Genomic DNA, 17501 nt, shown 5'->3' with positions numbered 1-17501 from the left:
TGAAGAGGTTCCCATCACCAGAAATAAGAGCTGAAGAGGTTCCCATGCTGTTCAGATTTAGCAGGAGTGCCTATCCTGCCATCCTCAGACAGAGAAATCTCCAGAGGATGAAGAAATATGCCTGGATGTCCTGGGACATTGATTCCTGAGGGCACTTCCTAGGCTGCTCAGAAACCTCATATATTCCTGGCCATGCATGCACAGCACCCTCTTCCTGCTCCTCACCTGAATAGTTTAAATAATTAATGAGTTTGTTACCACAGTGATATGAAGTTAATTTGGTGAATAATGGAAATGAGGGAGACTGAAGACTGACATACAGAAGTTGTAAAATTGTGTAAGACCATGGATTTTTCTGAGCCCAGTTGTCCTATGATTTAAAATACAGTATAAAGTTATGAATACAGTGGTGGATTAGCAAACTGTCCTGAATTTAAACTTCAGTTCTTCAATTTGCGGATAAAATTACATAAAATATTTGTCTGTTTTTAATGATTTTATTTCTAATGTGTCTTTTTCATGTGGCATCACAGACTTTGCCCTCCATCTTTCCCCCCAGTCAGGGTTGTCGATTAGGATGTAACTTTTAAACTTTTAGTTTTAAACATTTAGTTGTATTCCACTTCCTTCCACCTGAGCTAAATGTATACCTTAGGGCTCTTTGAAATACACCATGTTTGTTCGATATGCTTAATTTCTTGATAAGTTTTTTGTACAATGACCTCCAAGACAGTGGGGAGGAATGAAATGTTTTTGAGGGGAGAAAAAAAAAAGAGTGTTGTTTTAAGCATTGTCAGGAAGAAGTAGAAATAAGTGAACAGATGTAGTGGAGAATTGGTATTTTCTTCTAAAAGCTGATATAATCTGCCTTACAGAGATATCCCAGTACTCAAAAATGTTGGAAATGGAACTGATGTTCTCATTGATCTTTCCTATCTCTAATTACTTCAAGTTTATTTTATTCTATATTAGAACTTATTAAATTATTGTAACTAATTGTGGGTGATAAAGATAGCTGTCATTGCTTGAAATTTAACATCTACATTGGTAAGAAAGAAAAAATGTTTTTAAAGATGACATTAAAGGGCTCTGTAAGTCTTTTGTAGTATAATTTCTGTAGGAGAGAGCATGACCTTGAAACATCACTTCCGTAAACACTTCTTTAATATTGCTGAAGCTCAGACAGTAAATACTGCCATTTTCTAAACATCTAAAATATTCAGTGACCCAGCTAATTTACTTTCAGAGCATTCAGGCTTTTACTCACTTTTTAAACTATCTCTTCAATAGCTTAATTGAGTATTTTAAGCCAATAAATAACTCTTCAACATTTCTGTCTGGACACTCAGTCAGTATCCAAAACAAGCTTGTCATTAATGAACACTTTCTCAAACAAAAGAGAGGAAGGCAGCAGATCTGAATTGTGGCCCTTGTTTGGTTCCCTTATTCTAAACACATTAGTACACTGTATTTCCCCACTTATATAGGCTTTTGTACGGTGAGCATGTGACTGTTTAAATGCCCCAGCGGGGCACCCAGAGACTGCAAAAAGGAAAAAGAAAAAGGAGAAAAAGAAAAGAAAGAATAAAGGAAAAGAAAATGGTTTGGAACAATTTGCATTAGTTCAAGGGCAATGTTAAGCATTTTACAGCTGGTTTATTGCTATTCTTGTGCTGTTTAAACTGTCTTTCATGTCAAAAGTCCTTTCCTGCTTACAAATCATCAGGACGATTTGCGGCCACCACGCTGCTCGCCTAAGCTCCTGCAGGGGTTCTGGCTCTTTGATCACAGATATCGTTTGCAATTGAGTTAAAAATAGGGAGCTGCTGAGATAAGCCGAGGCTCTGGCAGGAGAGCAGCTTTCCTTTTTCTCCTGGGCTTTGCCGGCTCTGGCTGTGCTCTGGGAACCCGTAATCTTGGCGCAGAGGGAGCGGCGTGGTGGCCTCAGGAGACGCGTCTGAAGGGGTCGGGGAGGTCATCAAGGAGCTCAGCCCCTTGAGAGGTCCCCGCGTTCAAAAGCTGCCTTGTAAGCTGCAGCCTCGCTGCGCAAAACCAACAAATGGAAGCCTGCATCCCTCTTTGGGGCAGATTCAACTCAGTGCCAAGGTTTTGTCACCTCTCAGCTCTCCGGAGCGAGGAGAAAACATTTAAAACTGAAGTTCACTTCCTCTGTAATTCCATTAAAACTGTCCAGGAACCCTGTGCTTATTAAAGTTGATCAAAAATTCTGGTTGACCTTAGATCAAGTTTGAAGTAAGAGGCTCTTTTGTGGGAGAAAATCTTAAGAGCAGTGCATGTGCTTTTCTGCTGTAGGTGAAGACAATTTTCTTACATAGTTTGTGTGTGCAACTTGAAGAAGAAGGGACTGCAGTGTGGGGTTCATACAACCTCCATAAATGAAATCAATTTTATTTTTGTGTCATAGCCTTTTACAGTTTCTTTCTCCTTTTGGAAGCATCCAGAATTCAGATAAAAGAGGTCTTTAATTTAAGCAGATGGGTTTTTTTTGTCCTTAAAAAAGATTGAAATCATATAAGACATAGTCCATGTGGGGACTCCACAGCTCACACACAGACTACCTTTATTAATATTATTTATTTATTTGATTTATTTAGCTTAGGAACCTAGGTCATGAACCGGAGGCCTGTTGGGCCAGATGTGAAATCAGAAAAAAGAATAATGAGAAAACAATTTCTTCAGGCTTTTTGTAACCAACAGTTGAAATACAGGGAGAGGCAGAACAGCTGTCACAGAACATCAGCAACCTCTGTTTTTAGCAGTCCTTGTGGCAAAAGAGATGTTTCAGAAAGGATTTGAGCGTGGGTGCAGGAGTAGCTTTACAACCATTTTTTGCAGACCTGAAGGTTATATTTCATTTCATAGAGAAGAGGGAGACAGAAGATGTATAGAAAAGCATAGTGTTGTTACAGCTATGGTGTTTAAAGGATATTGCTGGGGAAAGATTAGAAGGGAGAAGCAGATTTTATTAGTTTGGATAGATTTTTTTGGGGCAAATAAAACCCCTCACAAGATCTTAGGGGCTTTTGTGTCTGGAAGAGGATTTTTTCTTCCCAAGGAGCAATTGGTGTAATGGATAATGTTACTCTTCCCATAAAGTGTTTCTTGTTTATAGGGAGGACTTATATGGCCTATGAAATCAGCTACAGATATGATTGTATCTAATTTTGGGCTCACCTATGCCCTGATCAGTAATGTTGTCTGATTAGAAGTAATAACTGCATGTTCTTGTTCTCCAAAATAGGTGGGGGTGGTGGTGGTTGGATATGTGTTTTCTGTGGTACACAGTCACGTGGCACCTGTGATCTGACTTAATTAAATAATTTCATAAGAATGTGATCTTTTATAAATCCAGGAAATGGTGACGTTGGAGAGGAAAGTAAATCAGGCTTGAATTTTATGTGCAGTTGTTGAGCTCTTACAGAGCTGTGTCAGTGTATGCAAGATTAACAGGCCAGAACTTTTACTGCAAGTTTTGCATTTGGGAGTATTTTAGTCAAATAAGTACTACTGGTAGTAAAGAAAATAACTGGAGTCTTACTGGGGAAAGGTTGGGGTTGTTTTTTTGCTTTTCTCCCCTTTTTAAAAAAAATTGCAGGGAATATCAGTGATATCTCAGATTCATAGCCAGTGTGAAGCACAATTCTAGAGCTCTGCCTTATTTGTGCTTTATTGCCTCACAGACTTGAATGGACAGAAACTCTTTACAAAGCTCATTTTCTCTATTGCTTTTTGTCTTTTTAATTGTCTGACTACTATTGACCCCAAAGCACACCACAAGCCTGCCATTTCTTAAGATAGTGCAAACTGAAATAAAAATGCAAGTCTGTGGCAATAGCTTCTGGTAATTGTTAGGAGGAAGAAATTACACATTCCCAAACAAAATTTTCCACTGAAATGAACAGAATGTGATCTGATAAAAATGCAAAGGGCCCTGGTGAAACTCAGGTGGGAAACCAGTCTGAGAGTCCTGAGAGCAGAACTGAGGCAATGTGTCACCATTGCAAAGGTGACACAGAAACATGTCAAACATGTAATGAAAATATAGACAACAATATTTATTGCTCTTTGACATAAAACATAATATTGTTGGTGCTCATAACAAGTCACCACAATTGCATATTTTTGGCAATGTTAGAGCATTCATTAGGCTGAGTTATCATATGGCTGATGTTAATTATACAGCTCATTTGCTAATTAGATGTGAGTCCTTCTGGAACTTAAAATGAGGCTATTGCAATTTGTATTAGGAGGCCACTTAACTGTGTGATGTGAGTTGTGGTTGCTTGTTCCTAAGACAAATGTAAGCATAACTTCTCCTCTTCCACTTTAAAAAGCTTTTCTTGAAGTTGTTCTTGCTTAGAATTTACTGGTTAGTACCAGCACTCCAGTGGAATGGCTTGAACATGATTAAATACACCAGTTCCTAATTGTATTTTCTTTCACATCTACATTTTTTGCCTTGTTCACTGTTTTTCTTAACTCAATTTCTAGTATAGTGCAAAGTTATAGATAGTGACATCTGTGGCAGAAATGGCATTATCTCTTTGTTTTTATGCTATCCCTTCTACAATGTCCAGAAGTGTTTTAAATTTCTTCCTTGTGATCTGTGCCTCAGGGAGGGAAGATAGGGGAGGGATAGGAAAAAACCTTTGAAGAAAATGGAAAATCCATTTGCACAGATGTCTGGAAAATCAGTTTCCTCCCAGGCTGTCTCAAGACTTTTGAAGAAATCTTTATATTACCTTTTAATCCCCCAGTGCCAGCAGTTGCCTGTGTGACCAGACACTGCCAGTGATGGTCTGTGTGTGTCTGTCAGTATTCCCTCAGTGTCCACATGTTAATTAGATTTGTTCCTGTGAAGAGGCACATAGCCATATGTATTTTTTGCTTTTCAAAATTTGACAGACATCACGAATTGCAGGTATTAATAGAACCTGTCAAACAGTATGGGACACGATTTACTTCCTTTTTGGCACCTAGTGTATCCTGTTTCTATAGTGAGGAAGTACTACTGCAAAAATATTGGCATCTGCATTGCTTGCAATTGTCCATTCAGCAGGAAGCTGGGATATTCAGCTTTCCCATCTTCTTGTTGCAGGAGAGTTGAAACTGAATGTGAATCCAGTATTTTTTGTATTCATAGTACTGGAGCGTGGAGGACTGGGCTAGAAGGGAGTATTTGAGGTGCTCAAGGAATAATCCTGTGTTTTGCACACATATTTATATATTAAGTTGCTGTTAGCTAAAGGATTGATAAGGTATTTCATGCTTTCAATACTACTATCAATTATCTACAGCTAAATCTTAATCCCTTATTCACTCAGGTAACTGTACAAAAGTGAGAGGTTACCCACCTAAAAACATAAAAAACCATTTTCCTCATGTTGTATAAATAATTTATTATTAAACTAGTAAGTTACTAATGTAAGGGTGATACTGTGTAATTAATCTGATATCCCACATAGACAATACTGTCTTTGTAGCCTTAATGCTGAGTACACAAATCCATGCAACTCTTTCAGTAACAAGGCTTTGCTTTAATTGCTAACAAAATCTGGAAAAGTTCTTGTTGAGGATGTGTCTTCATATAAAATGTTTTATTGGGCACCTTTGGGTAGGAAGTGGTGAGCCAGACTGATTGCTTAAGCCTCAGCCACTGAAATCATAATTGTGTTTGTTGGTGACCCTGGGATTAGGATAAGACAAAGAAAGTCCCTCTGTTTTTAAGGTCACGTTGGTGTTAAGATTTGTTGGAGGAGAGACTACTTTCCCATTGCAAAAATGACATTCCCTCCCCACTTTTTTCTTCCCTCCTTAATGATCCCTGTGTCAGGGTGATGCAGATTCTCTCTGAGCTTTGTCTGCCCTGCCACAGACTAAGATGATGTGCCTGAAGCCAACCGCGTCACCTCTCAAAGCCACTTAAATGTGCACTGTCTCAAAGACGAGAGCAGACGTGGGGTAATTGGCTTTCTCCTGGTAGTAAGTAGAGCTGTGTTAAATGTGGGCCTGAGGGGAACCCCTGTTTTGGGCTGTAGTTTATTATTAGGTGAGGAAATTACTGGACACCTCCAGCTGCCATTAATCAGCTGTGGAGTCTGACTGGAGCCAAGCGAGAGGCCTGTGGGTGGATGCCGCTGAATGGCAGGGAAACACAACGAGACAGAGACAAATGTTTTCCAGCTTAGCAGCACTAAACTCTGCCCTTTCACAGTCCTTAACATGCATGTTCAAATTGATTTAGTCTGTTTACCCCCTCAGCCTAACCATCTATTTCCATTGAAGACTGACAGTTTTATGTGTCGCTACCATGTTATTATGTGTTGCTGTGCTGCCAGTAGCGATAGTGTTTCAGAGGGACTCGCTTCCAGACATAAAGGGAGAAGGGGGGCAGGGAGCCCGAGTCTCTTAATTCCTTTTTACAGGGTGCAAAACATGTTGAGCATGACACCCATTCTCTCTTTCTTTTCTCCCTTCCTTTCTTCCCCCACCCCTTCCTTTATTTACTTTTTCATTTAGTTGTTGATTTGAGTCAACACATGCCATGGAAAATCCTTAAATGAACTTGCATGCTTGAGAAAGACATCTGTCAGGTGATGTAAGTGTCTGGCTTATTCCTCTTTCCTGTTTAGTTTACAAACATGCCATTCCTTCAGGGCTCTGGTATGCTGGCCAGGAGGCTGCCAGAGGTGGGTGCTGCTCAGGCAAGGAAAAGCTCAGGTGGGAAACCCAGCAGCTTCACCTGGCTCCTGGGCATGCTTTAGGTCCATCACCACTGCTCTGCTGGCAGGTCAATGTTCTGATGTTTCTAGAAAAGCTGAAATTGTTTATTGTAGGCATTCCCAAAATGGGCACGTAGGGAGACAGAAAGGAGTTGTTTTTCTGTTTTGCAGGGGTTTTTTTGAGACAGAGAACATCAGCTCATTATCAAAAAGCCTAATTTCAGGGTTTGATTCCATGAACACTTCTTGTGCTTGCTCATGCCTTGTTCTGCTGTTTGAGGACTGAGAGTCCAGTGAGCAATGGTAAAGATACAGAGGGAGAGCCAAGATGTGGCTCTTTCTGTATTTTGCCAGTTTTATATTGAAATAAAGGAAAAAAATGAAGAAAGATGCTTATTGTTTGACTCAAAGGCAGGAAACAATAAAAAATTCTAAAGAGACAGAAGGGACTGACAGTGAATTTTGAGCATCTCAATGATTACAAGGGCGTGTAGTGACAGGACAAGGGGGAATGGCTTCAAACTGAAAAAGAGTACGTTTATATTAGATGTTAGAAAGAAATTGCTCTCCTCCTCCTTAATGGCTGCTTTGATAAATTTTGTGTGCCAGGACAGCCATCAGTCCCTAATCTCTCCTTAAACTGGGCAGGCACAGTCACCAGTCCCTCCCATCTTTTGTGGGGTCACAGCCAAGTGAAGTGGGAGCCTCTGTCCTGTCTCTGCTTCCACTGGAATATTGCCATGATATGCATTGAATATAATTATAATATTCTGTTCTTGATGGACATATCTAACACTTAGACTAATTGTTCATATAATTGCCAAACGTCATTGTTGTTTAAAATTAAAATGAAAAAAGAAAGATTATGTACATATACACACACACATATATACACACTCACACTTCTGTTTTGAAAAAAACGATGCCCGTCCAGTAATATATGAAGAGATCTTCCACTATTTAAAGATATAAATTGCTCCTATAAACAAAGCTAAGGATTTATTTTCAGTAGGTTTCTAGTCAAGAGGATATGATAATGCTTAATATCCCAGCTGTGGAGTCTATGAAAATTTGCCCACATGCTGAGATTTAAGTACATGAGCTGATGAAATGGTGCTATAGGAACAGTTTCATCACATTTAATTTAAAAGTTGCCTTTTCTGAAACGGAAAAGTCAAGAAAAGTGTCACCAATATTTTCCAACATAACAGCAGAAATGGAATATATCAAAGTCAGTAATTATCATTGTATTGCTAAATGCTCAGTGCCCAGGAAAATCAAATCAGGGCCTTTCCTTAACTTTCCTGTACCTTCAGCTTCTTGCTGCAAACACACAGGTAACTGCATGCTGTCATGTTAGAAATAAGTATCTCTTTATCCAATGTAAACCCAATTTTTGGTGACCTACATGTAAAATTGCCTAGCCCAGTGAATTTTAAACAGCTGGCCTATACATCCTTTTCATTCAGCTGTTTTTCCTTCTGGAGGTACTTAAATAATATCTTGAGGGTGTTTCCTCTTAATGAGGTAATAATACCCATATCCTGGGCTAAATAAACTTGAGGCCAAAGGGCTAGGTGTTTATTAGCAGAGGATGTGGTTATTAAGAAATTTAACAGGAAGCACCCTCGAGTTATTATTTTACTGACATTTCTAATGATTATGCGTTTGAGAAATAATTGGTTGAAAAATAATACTTATACTTTTAAGAGGGCAGGTGAAGGAGAAGATAATTTATAGGTCTGCTCTTGGCAAACAAAGATTCTGTCAGTCTGGTACCTTCCCAAGTGGGTAGTGATACCAGAGGGAGGAGGATCTGTTGCTGCCTTGGGCACCTGAGGTCAGCATTAATGCAAGAAAGCCATGGAAGTTCTGCTTTTTTCAAGGAGTTGGACTGTGCATCCTTTTAAGAGACTGCTGTTATTTGTCAACAACAGTGGTAGCAAAAGCACATGAATTTGTGAAGTTTGCATGTTGTTAGCTCTAATAAGTGACAGTTGGCATCCTAATCCTCTTTAGTAAGGGAGTTTTTCCCCTAAAGGAGCAATAATAATGAGCTCAGCACTTAGAAAAAGTGGTTCTCATCTCTGGATCTTAACTGGTTTTGCAGAGATGGACAGGGGAACAGAGACAAAGGCAACTTAAAGAGCATGCCAAGATCCTGTCATGACTAAACAGGAGTTTGGACAAGACTCTGATCTCTGGGTCTGGTGTTCCAGCGGTGCTGCTTCCTCTGCCTCGGAATACCTCCATGCTGCAAATATTTGTGCTGCATGAGTAGCTGCAGAGGCCTTGGCTGCACTTGCCAGGCTCCTACCACCGTGGATAGGGTTTCATCTACAGAGCTTTCCACTTTGTGAGATGGCAGGGTGCAAAGGTTCTGATGAGAATGAGCAAACTGCTCCCAGACTCAGAGCTGAGCACAGATGAAGGTGTTTGTGAGGCTGGCGGCTCAGACAGATCAGATTATGCTGCTTAGCTTCACTCCTATGAAATCAACTCCCATCTAAAATCCCACCAGCTTTCCCTTTATTGCTACAGATCAGGAACTTAGTGGATTTAAACTTACAAAAAAAAAAAAAAAAAAAAGTGATTCCGGGAGCTGACAAGTCTCCACTTTTCTTTGTAGCAAAGTATTTTCAGGGTAAGAAGCATCTGTGGGCTGAAAATTTTACCAAGACAAGGACACACCCCATGAAAAATACAGCAATGACTAAGAGCTGTGCTGACAGCTTGTTTAAGTTGAATATAGGATGCAAAGTTCCCCATGTCAGAACAAAAACACAATGGCTACTTATGTTTTGCCTACAATTAACAGAACAAACACCTTAATAGGCAAAGAAGACACAAACAGATGTTCTAATTGCACATCTGTGTGAAACTGATATTTGCTAGTTCCACTGTAGCTTGACCTCTGCACCTTGGGAAGTTGAAGTCCCACAGAATTTGAATGATTTATTGATCTGGATGCAATGAATATTGCAGAAACAAGCTGCGTTTCTAGGAAGTTAAATACATCCTCATTCTGTGTAGCACTAATGCATGTTTGAAGGGAATTCACTCTCTGCTTTAAATCAGAGTGGAGATATCAATGTTGTTCACCATATCCTTGAGTAAGTGGGAAGAAAGATGAAATATGCAGAGGATATTATTTTGGGCAACAGGATAAATGTGGAAATAAGGAACTTTGTTCCAATATCTAAATATTTCTCTTTAGGCTTCTGAAAAGGATTTTGTGAGATGGACCAAAGAAGAGCCAATGGCAAACCTCTCTTTTTTAGGAAGCTGAAAAGATCCTCATGCTCTACACTGAAGATTAATTTTCCTTCACAGTTCACTATCCAGAAACTAGAAAAAAAACCCTTTCAAAATATGTATGAAGACTTTTCATAAGATTAGTATTGACAGGTTTCCATGACATTTCAGAAATAGCAAATAATGAGTATCAAGGGACTTTAGGACCACCTGTAACACAGAATATATCCTTACCTCTATACTGGGAAACTGGACATAGTAGGTTAGTATTAAATTGTAAAAAAAAAAAATTACTTCTTTTAGAATATTTGATTACACTGGTTTTGGTAGTTCTGTCTTTGGCACAGAACTCACTGGTGTGTGGTGCTTTGAGTGTTGTAGCAGTTCCACTGAAGTCAGTATTTCTGTCAGATATGTGAAGGCTGCACTCCCAAGCCCAGTGCTGGTTTTTATCCTTCTGTTTTCCACCAAGCTGCCTCTTGTTCCTGCCAAAAACAGTTAGACTGTGCTGGACTGAAGTACAGCAAATCTCTGTGTTTTAAAATGCACTAACTTTTCTATCCAGCTGTCTGAAATCGGTGCAGAGGATTAAACAAATGGCATTACAGCTTGATCCGTTCAACCTGTTCTGTGGGATTTGTTGGTTGTATTTATTTTGTTTTTCATAAGTGGCAAAAAACCCTGGAGTTTATTTTGCTAAAGGACAGTGAGATTGAGGAAGGCACCAAGTCTATTACCATATACTGTGGTAATGTATGTAAAATACAAAGCAAATACACCAAATCAATAAGAAGACACATATTCATGCCTATATAGTGTGTATAATTCTCTAAGGATGACTCCATTAATGACAGGAGCATTACACAGCACAGCATTTTCTCTTTAAAATTATTTTTATATACTTTTGTACCTTGTTTTTGTTACCATGTCTTTTTTTTTGTTTTGTTTTTCCCCTGTGGTGCTTTATGAGCTCTGAAGTATTTTGTGGCACACAGAAATGCTTGAGTTAAGAGGCAAATCTTTCATATGTATTTGCAGCACTAACATCTGAATTCTGAATTCTATTTATCTTTTATTAAGGCTGGTATGAAGGCATCATCTTCCAGGTGTTCTCAGTTAACTCTTTGGTGTACAGCAAACACACATCATGTGTGCTGTGTATTGTGTCTGTGCATTATCTCAAGCTATTGAAGGACAGTATTTACCAAGGAAATAATTTAGGAGTTCATACATATGATTTTAAAAGCCCAATTTCCCTTTCCCTAGAGGTGATTCATGTATAAATGTCAAATTTCAAATATATGACTCCCAAAAAGGCAGCCACAGAACACAAGACTGTGGTCATAACACAACTCCAGTGTCAAGGAAAGGCTGTATTTTAGGGCTCTGATGCCATTGTTATGAAATATGGCTTGGTTTTGGTAAGAGCAGATACAGGATTACTCAAGACAATTGTACTTTCCAGTGTACAACAGTTTAAAAGGTCAACAGCTTTTTTTGTTTATGTACCATTTATACTGAGCAATGAGATAATATTTTTGTCTGTAGGTGTGAGGGAAAACAAAGAGTTGTTCTGAGTTTGTGGGACAAAAATGATGCACATCCTGTACTTCACTTCATGTGGGCATTGACAGTGTGAGGAGCTCACTGTAAACACAGTGCAAGTCTTATATTGCTCTGTATTCTTATAGAGAATTCTTGCAGCCTAGCAAGGACAAGGATATTCCCTGAAACCTGTGCTAATGAAATGATGGAAATCAGATGCAGTGAAAATAAAACCTCTTCATTACTGTGGTCAACAAGAGTCTATATCTGGTCACTATTTGACAGCTGATAAGATCCTCAGAAAATAGCAGTAAGATTGAGCTTGTAGTAAAAGATACAAGACAACTTATAGGGACATTAAAAAAAATTAAATGTATTCAATTTATGTAGTCTGGAAAAGGCAAAAGAGATAATGTCAATTTTAATTACTGTTTTCTTCTGAACACAGGGAATAGGCCAAAGGGCATGAATGGAAATTAAAGAAAAATGGAAAACAGATGGTAGGAAGCATGCTACAGGAACTGGAATACAGGCAGCACGGTACATAGTTTATAAAAAAGAAAAGTGGCCTTACGAGTTATTTTTTGTCCCATCTGAAACAACATCATCTTATGATCTGTTTCACAACAACATTATTACTAAATCAAGGCCTCATTGATAGTAACTGCTGCAGTGTGGCCAGGATTTAAAATTTTCCCTTCTCCAGCTTTTGTAAGACATCTTTGAAATATGGGTCAAGCAAAATTGGTTGCTGAAAGATAGCTGCATAAATTAATAGCCTGACATCCAAAAGTGCTGGTCACCAAAACCACTATATATTTCAGGGGATACTGGTTGAATACTTGCCATTTTGGAAAAGGTTGACATTGATTTAAATGCTTCAGCATGGGATTAGAAGCCTAATTTTAGTAAGCGCTGTGAAATAAATCATGTCAATATTTATGATGACATATTGCAAAGTGCTGTTGCTTTGTTTTAGAGGCTTTCATCTGGATAGGAAATCTTTTAGTCCAGGCAGAATTTCTTTCACTTTACAGCAGACTTCTCAAAGCTGAAGGAGCTGATTAGGAAATGGTACTGACATGCAGCAGGGAGGTTTCAAACTTTGAAATCAGAAAGACTTTAAGTCACACTAAACCAAAGACTGTGTGAAACACAAACACCAAGTGGTAGTCCTGGCAATTAATCCTAGAATTCATGCTTGGTTTTGAAATTAATTTTTTTCCCCTCCAATCCTGCCCCATGAAGTTTTTTGTGCTATGGACCATCATGGCAGTTCTCAGAACGGCCTTCATAGGAAAGGCTGCTTCAAAGGAGAGAGGAAAAAAGGCTGAATGGTTACTTGCAAACATGTTAACATAAGCTCAGTCATCCCTAGGCTTCCAGCACCATGAGGGGAGAAGGTAATGAGGTCATGGGCTGCATTTTTTAGGTTCTGAAGACTGACTTTGAGAACCGAGGAAAAGTAAATAAAGGATTATTTATTAAATGAAGAAAGGATTACCCATTACAGGATAAATCTTGCTTGCCTTACGTATACAAACAGTTCTCATTGACTATGAACAAGTCAAATACTTACACAGGGCATTTATAACTTTTATGTAACCTTATAAAACCACATATATTATTCTATGTCCTGGACCTAAACAGCATGCAGAAAATAGCCAGTTAGGTGTATAGTGAAGAAAAGCAACCTCATTTTTACTGCAGATCTCTCCAAAGATGGAGTTAAACAAGAAAACATCTTATCCACAAAAATATTCAGGCAACTAAGCAAGTTTCACTGGAGAGTCTCAATTGCTATGAGAACAGAGTGGCTGGGAAAAGGAAAGGAGGAGGATGTGAAGCATGAAAGCATTTGGAAGGTATTTAGATGGAAAGTTCCTCCTCCTCCTGCACATTCCTGAGAGTCTCTCAGAGCACTGGGCAGGGCTGGCCCTGGGACACTCCTTGCTGGATAACGGAAACCCTCATTATGAGATGCTGCAGATTAATTTCAGAATCGTTTTTTTCTGGACCACAGCTGTAGTTATTCAAGGCAGATTAACCAGAACATGGTTGGTTTCAGCCCCTACCCAGCAGCATGAGCTAAATACCAAGTTACAGAGGATGCCAGCACAGTGTTAGCTGCTAACTTGGTGACTGCATGGCATTTGGGTGTCCTGCTCCTGCCTCAGCTTCCCTGGTGTCTGTACATGGCATGTTTGTATTCTGTGGCCATTTGTGCCTTAATATGAGGCACTTGGGGACATGGCTTAGTGCTGGACTTGGCAGTGCAGGGTTAACAGTTGGACTCCATGGTCTGAGAGGCCTTTTCCAACCTAAATGTTTCTATGTCTGGTATTGAGTCACTTGGCAGTTTGTGCAGCCTTTAGCTGATGTTATGCTCTGTACACTAGATACAAAAACTTTTCTCATCATCTTTCATCCTCACTGATTCAGCTGGAAATCACCCTGCTGTATGTTTCCCATAGTTTATCTCGGGAATGCGTAGATAATGACCTCTCATTAAAAGAGAAGGAAACATTCAGCCTCCTATTTTAATTTTTTTCGGAGGAACAGCTGAATCCAAAGGGAAGATTTGGATGTTTTCCCCTCTTTGAAAAGTCAGCTACAGAAATTGAGGAGAGCAAACTTGAATCACCACTGGACAAGTGCTTTCAGTGCTGCTCTGGAGTAATTCAGACATTCTTCTCCCTGTGGTGAAACATTTGGAAATCCCTGCTTTTTTCATCTGAATGGCAAATGCCAAAACCTCAGTGTTTTTCGTGAGGAATTCTTGTCTTCTGGCCAGCTCAGTTATCTTCAGAGCAAGAACTGGGAAGTTAAGTCTATGGCAAAAGGAGGATTTCCACATTCATGGGGAAGCAGGCAGCAGCTGCTTTCAGTCATTTGACCTCCTGTAGCACTGAGATATCAGACATTAGGATCATGACACTACACAGAAAGTTATCAAATCAACTAATTCCTCAGGGATTTGACCATTATCTCCAATTTTTCTCTGTAGATGATTTAGTTAAGCTTAGACATTCATCATGCAACTTCTTAAGTTTATGCCAGGAAATTTTCACAGCAGCTATCAAGTAGTCCATGCAAACATTAAAAAAAAAAAAAAAAAAGGCCAAATGATGCATTCTCTCAATTCCATGCTGAAGAGTATTTCCTTTCTTAATCAGAGTACATATTGCTATGGTCTAACCTGTCAGCCATAATCTGAGTTCTGTCTTCAGCTTGACCTATGCCTGTGTTGTACCTTTTGCTGGTTGTGTTTCACATTAACTCAATGATAGGGCAGTTTTTATCCAGCTGAAATATTTGACTGGGCTTTTCCTTGTGTCTTGTGCATGACAGCTACAGTCCTCCCTTGAGCAGCTCCTCCAGAGTGTGGCTGCCAAGACTGTACTCCTAGAACAGAGTTTTGAGTAGCTCTCCTTTCCCTCCATGTCCTCCTTGTCCTCAGTCTGCAGGCCCTTCCTTCCCCCTCTGCTGGTCAGTCTCGTGATGCCTCCATCCAGTCTCTCAATCCCTAGTGATAATCTCGTGTTTTCCAACAAGCTCATCTCAACTATCCAGGGGGAATGGCAATCCCATATTCTTCAATGCTGTCCTTCAAACTCCTCTTCATCAGTGTGTTACCAGTCCCTCTGCTGGGGAAGGGTGATGATGTGCATGTGACTTCAGGATGGTTTCACCGTTTTTGGGGTTCTTGTCTCTGTCCAGATATTGCTTTTCTCCCACAGCTCCTCTTCCTGGGCATAAGTTGAGTGTGAGTCAAGAGCTTTGCCATACCCATAACAATTGAATGTGGATTCAGCCATGACTCAGGATTAGGGGTCACCTATCAGGAAGCTTTCCTGGAGTCCTGAAATATTGTAAGGAAACAAGAAAAGTGTTTTTTACTCTTCAACTCATTACAGACTGTAAGGCCTGGATATTCAGCTTGGTACTTCAGGCTATGCAGGTCTGGGTATGGATTATTTGACACAGTTTGAGGCCACAACTTTAGCTGCAATTCAGAACATGAAAACTACTTTCTACTGGGTTGCTATATTTTTGACTTCATCACTCGAATTACAATGATTTCTTGTTGTGCCTGAGCAGAGTGCGCAAACTCTGCAATTTACTGCTTCCTGCAACAGTCTGACACAGTCCCCTGTGGGAGAAAAATAAGTTAAATAGAGAACTTTTTCCTCTCAAAGAACTATATTGATCTTGCAGATGCTGAGTTGACTTACAGTGTTTTTCCTTAGAGCACTTGGCTGCAGATTCACTTAAGAGTAAATATAAGAGCCCTATCATCTTCTTTCCCTTTAAGCCTAGGTGTTATAATCTCTGTCAGTCAATGTCATGCAGTTTTTCTTTTAAAGATGAGATTAAAGAATACAAAACAGCTCTTCAATGTTCACTAAATTCTGTGATTTCCCAACTATAACTATCTAATTTCTCTCCAAAACATGTGGTTTATATGTATGCAGCCTGAATTTCAAGTGCAATATATAGAAAATATAAATATTTAAATTTGAGATATGGTTTACGCTGTTCTTTCCTGGAGTGTTTTTCCTTGTTTCAAAAACCACAAGAATGAAGCTCAAGTAGCCTACTTGAGAGGGAAAATTCATCATGTGTCTACTCCAAGGCTCTTGTGTTGTTTAAGGGCCAGCTAGACTGTGGTAAATAATCCACAGACCCTCACAGGAGGCAATGCTGGCTCACATTCCTTCTGGAAGAGTGCAGGCTTGCATCTTCTGGTATCTTCCTCCTGCTTTTACCCCTTTTCTCTGAGATGGGAATGGAGAGGTTCTTTGGTCTCTGGAGAGTTCTGTGATGTTTATTTGGCACAGACCTTTATAGTTTGAATTCAGTTTGACTGGGCCCCTTGAGGTTGGTTTCCACGTTCTGCTACAATATGTTCTTCCCTGCAGACTGTAACCTGAGTTTGCAAAATGAGGAGGGCTTTTGGCATGTGAAGAGTGAATCTGTCTCCTTTACATCAGGATATACAAAGATGTATATATAGATGTATGTAAATGATATGCAAAGAGTATGTGCCCAGCTGCTGGACCTCAGCCAGGGAGCAGGCAGTGATTTTTCTCCCTGGGGACAACCTTGTGGGCATCATCAGATGTGCATACCAGTGCTGAGGTGGTTTTATGCTATTGGCAGCTTTGCCAAAATACACCAAAACCAAGTACCCTTTGCTTTTGTTCTGCAGAGCTCCTGTGACTGACAGTGACTCTGACAGGCAGCTGGTGTTTCCACAGAAACTGTGTTTAGAGCAAATTATTTAACTCCCCTTAGTAAATAAAGAGGGAAAAATAGTAATCTCTGACACTGCATTTTACAGGTAATTGATTTTTAAAAATGACTTTGCTTTCTCATTTATGGTCAGGAAGCAATAAAACCACCCCCACAGTTCAGACATTCACCACAGAGATGTTGCAAGTAGAGAGAGCCAGGAAAAGAGTGAGTGTAAAATACTTTTAAAACCAGACATCACATTTCTCTGTAATGGTGGATAACCTCAATCATTTTCCATTCCTTCTCAGAGCACAAAGGATATCATACTCCTGGGAATTACACCTCAGTCCTCCAAATGCTGCTGACCCTGTTATACACCTTAATCAGAGATGAGATTTGTTTGAATGAATTTGCTGCAGGCAGCCACTGGGCATTATTCTGGAAACAGCTTTCCTAAGCCTATCGCATGCTTCCCAGCAATGTTACTAACATTTTAATGTGTTTTCCCTATGGACTTGAGTGGCTGCAGGTGCTTGTGGGATACTGTGACGTAGCAATAATTGCAATTTCTTTTTGAGACCACAAGGAAGTGTTCTTCAGGTTGTGTTGCTTTCAGAAGGAACCTTTTGCTGGTGAGAAAAAATTGGTTGGTACTTGTAATACATGAGTTTTGCAGTTTTCTCTGTGGCACCTTTTCCAAGTTACTGTGGCAACAGTGGC

Source organism: Ammospiza nelsoni, chromosome 4, assembly GCF_027579445.1.
Source record: "Ammospiza nelsoni isolate bAmmNel1 chromosome 4, bAmmNel1.pri, whole genome shotgun sequence".
NCBI classification, from domain to species: domain Eukaryota; kingdom Metazoa; phylum Chordata; class Aves; order Passeriformes; family Passerellidae; genus Ammospiza; species Ammospiza nelsoni.
The sequence above is the reverse complement of the archived record's forward strand: the minus strand, read 5'-3'. Positions refer to the sequence as shown.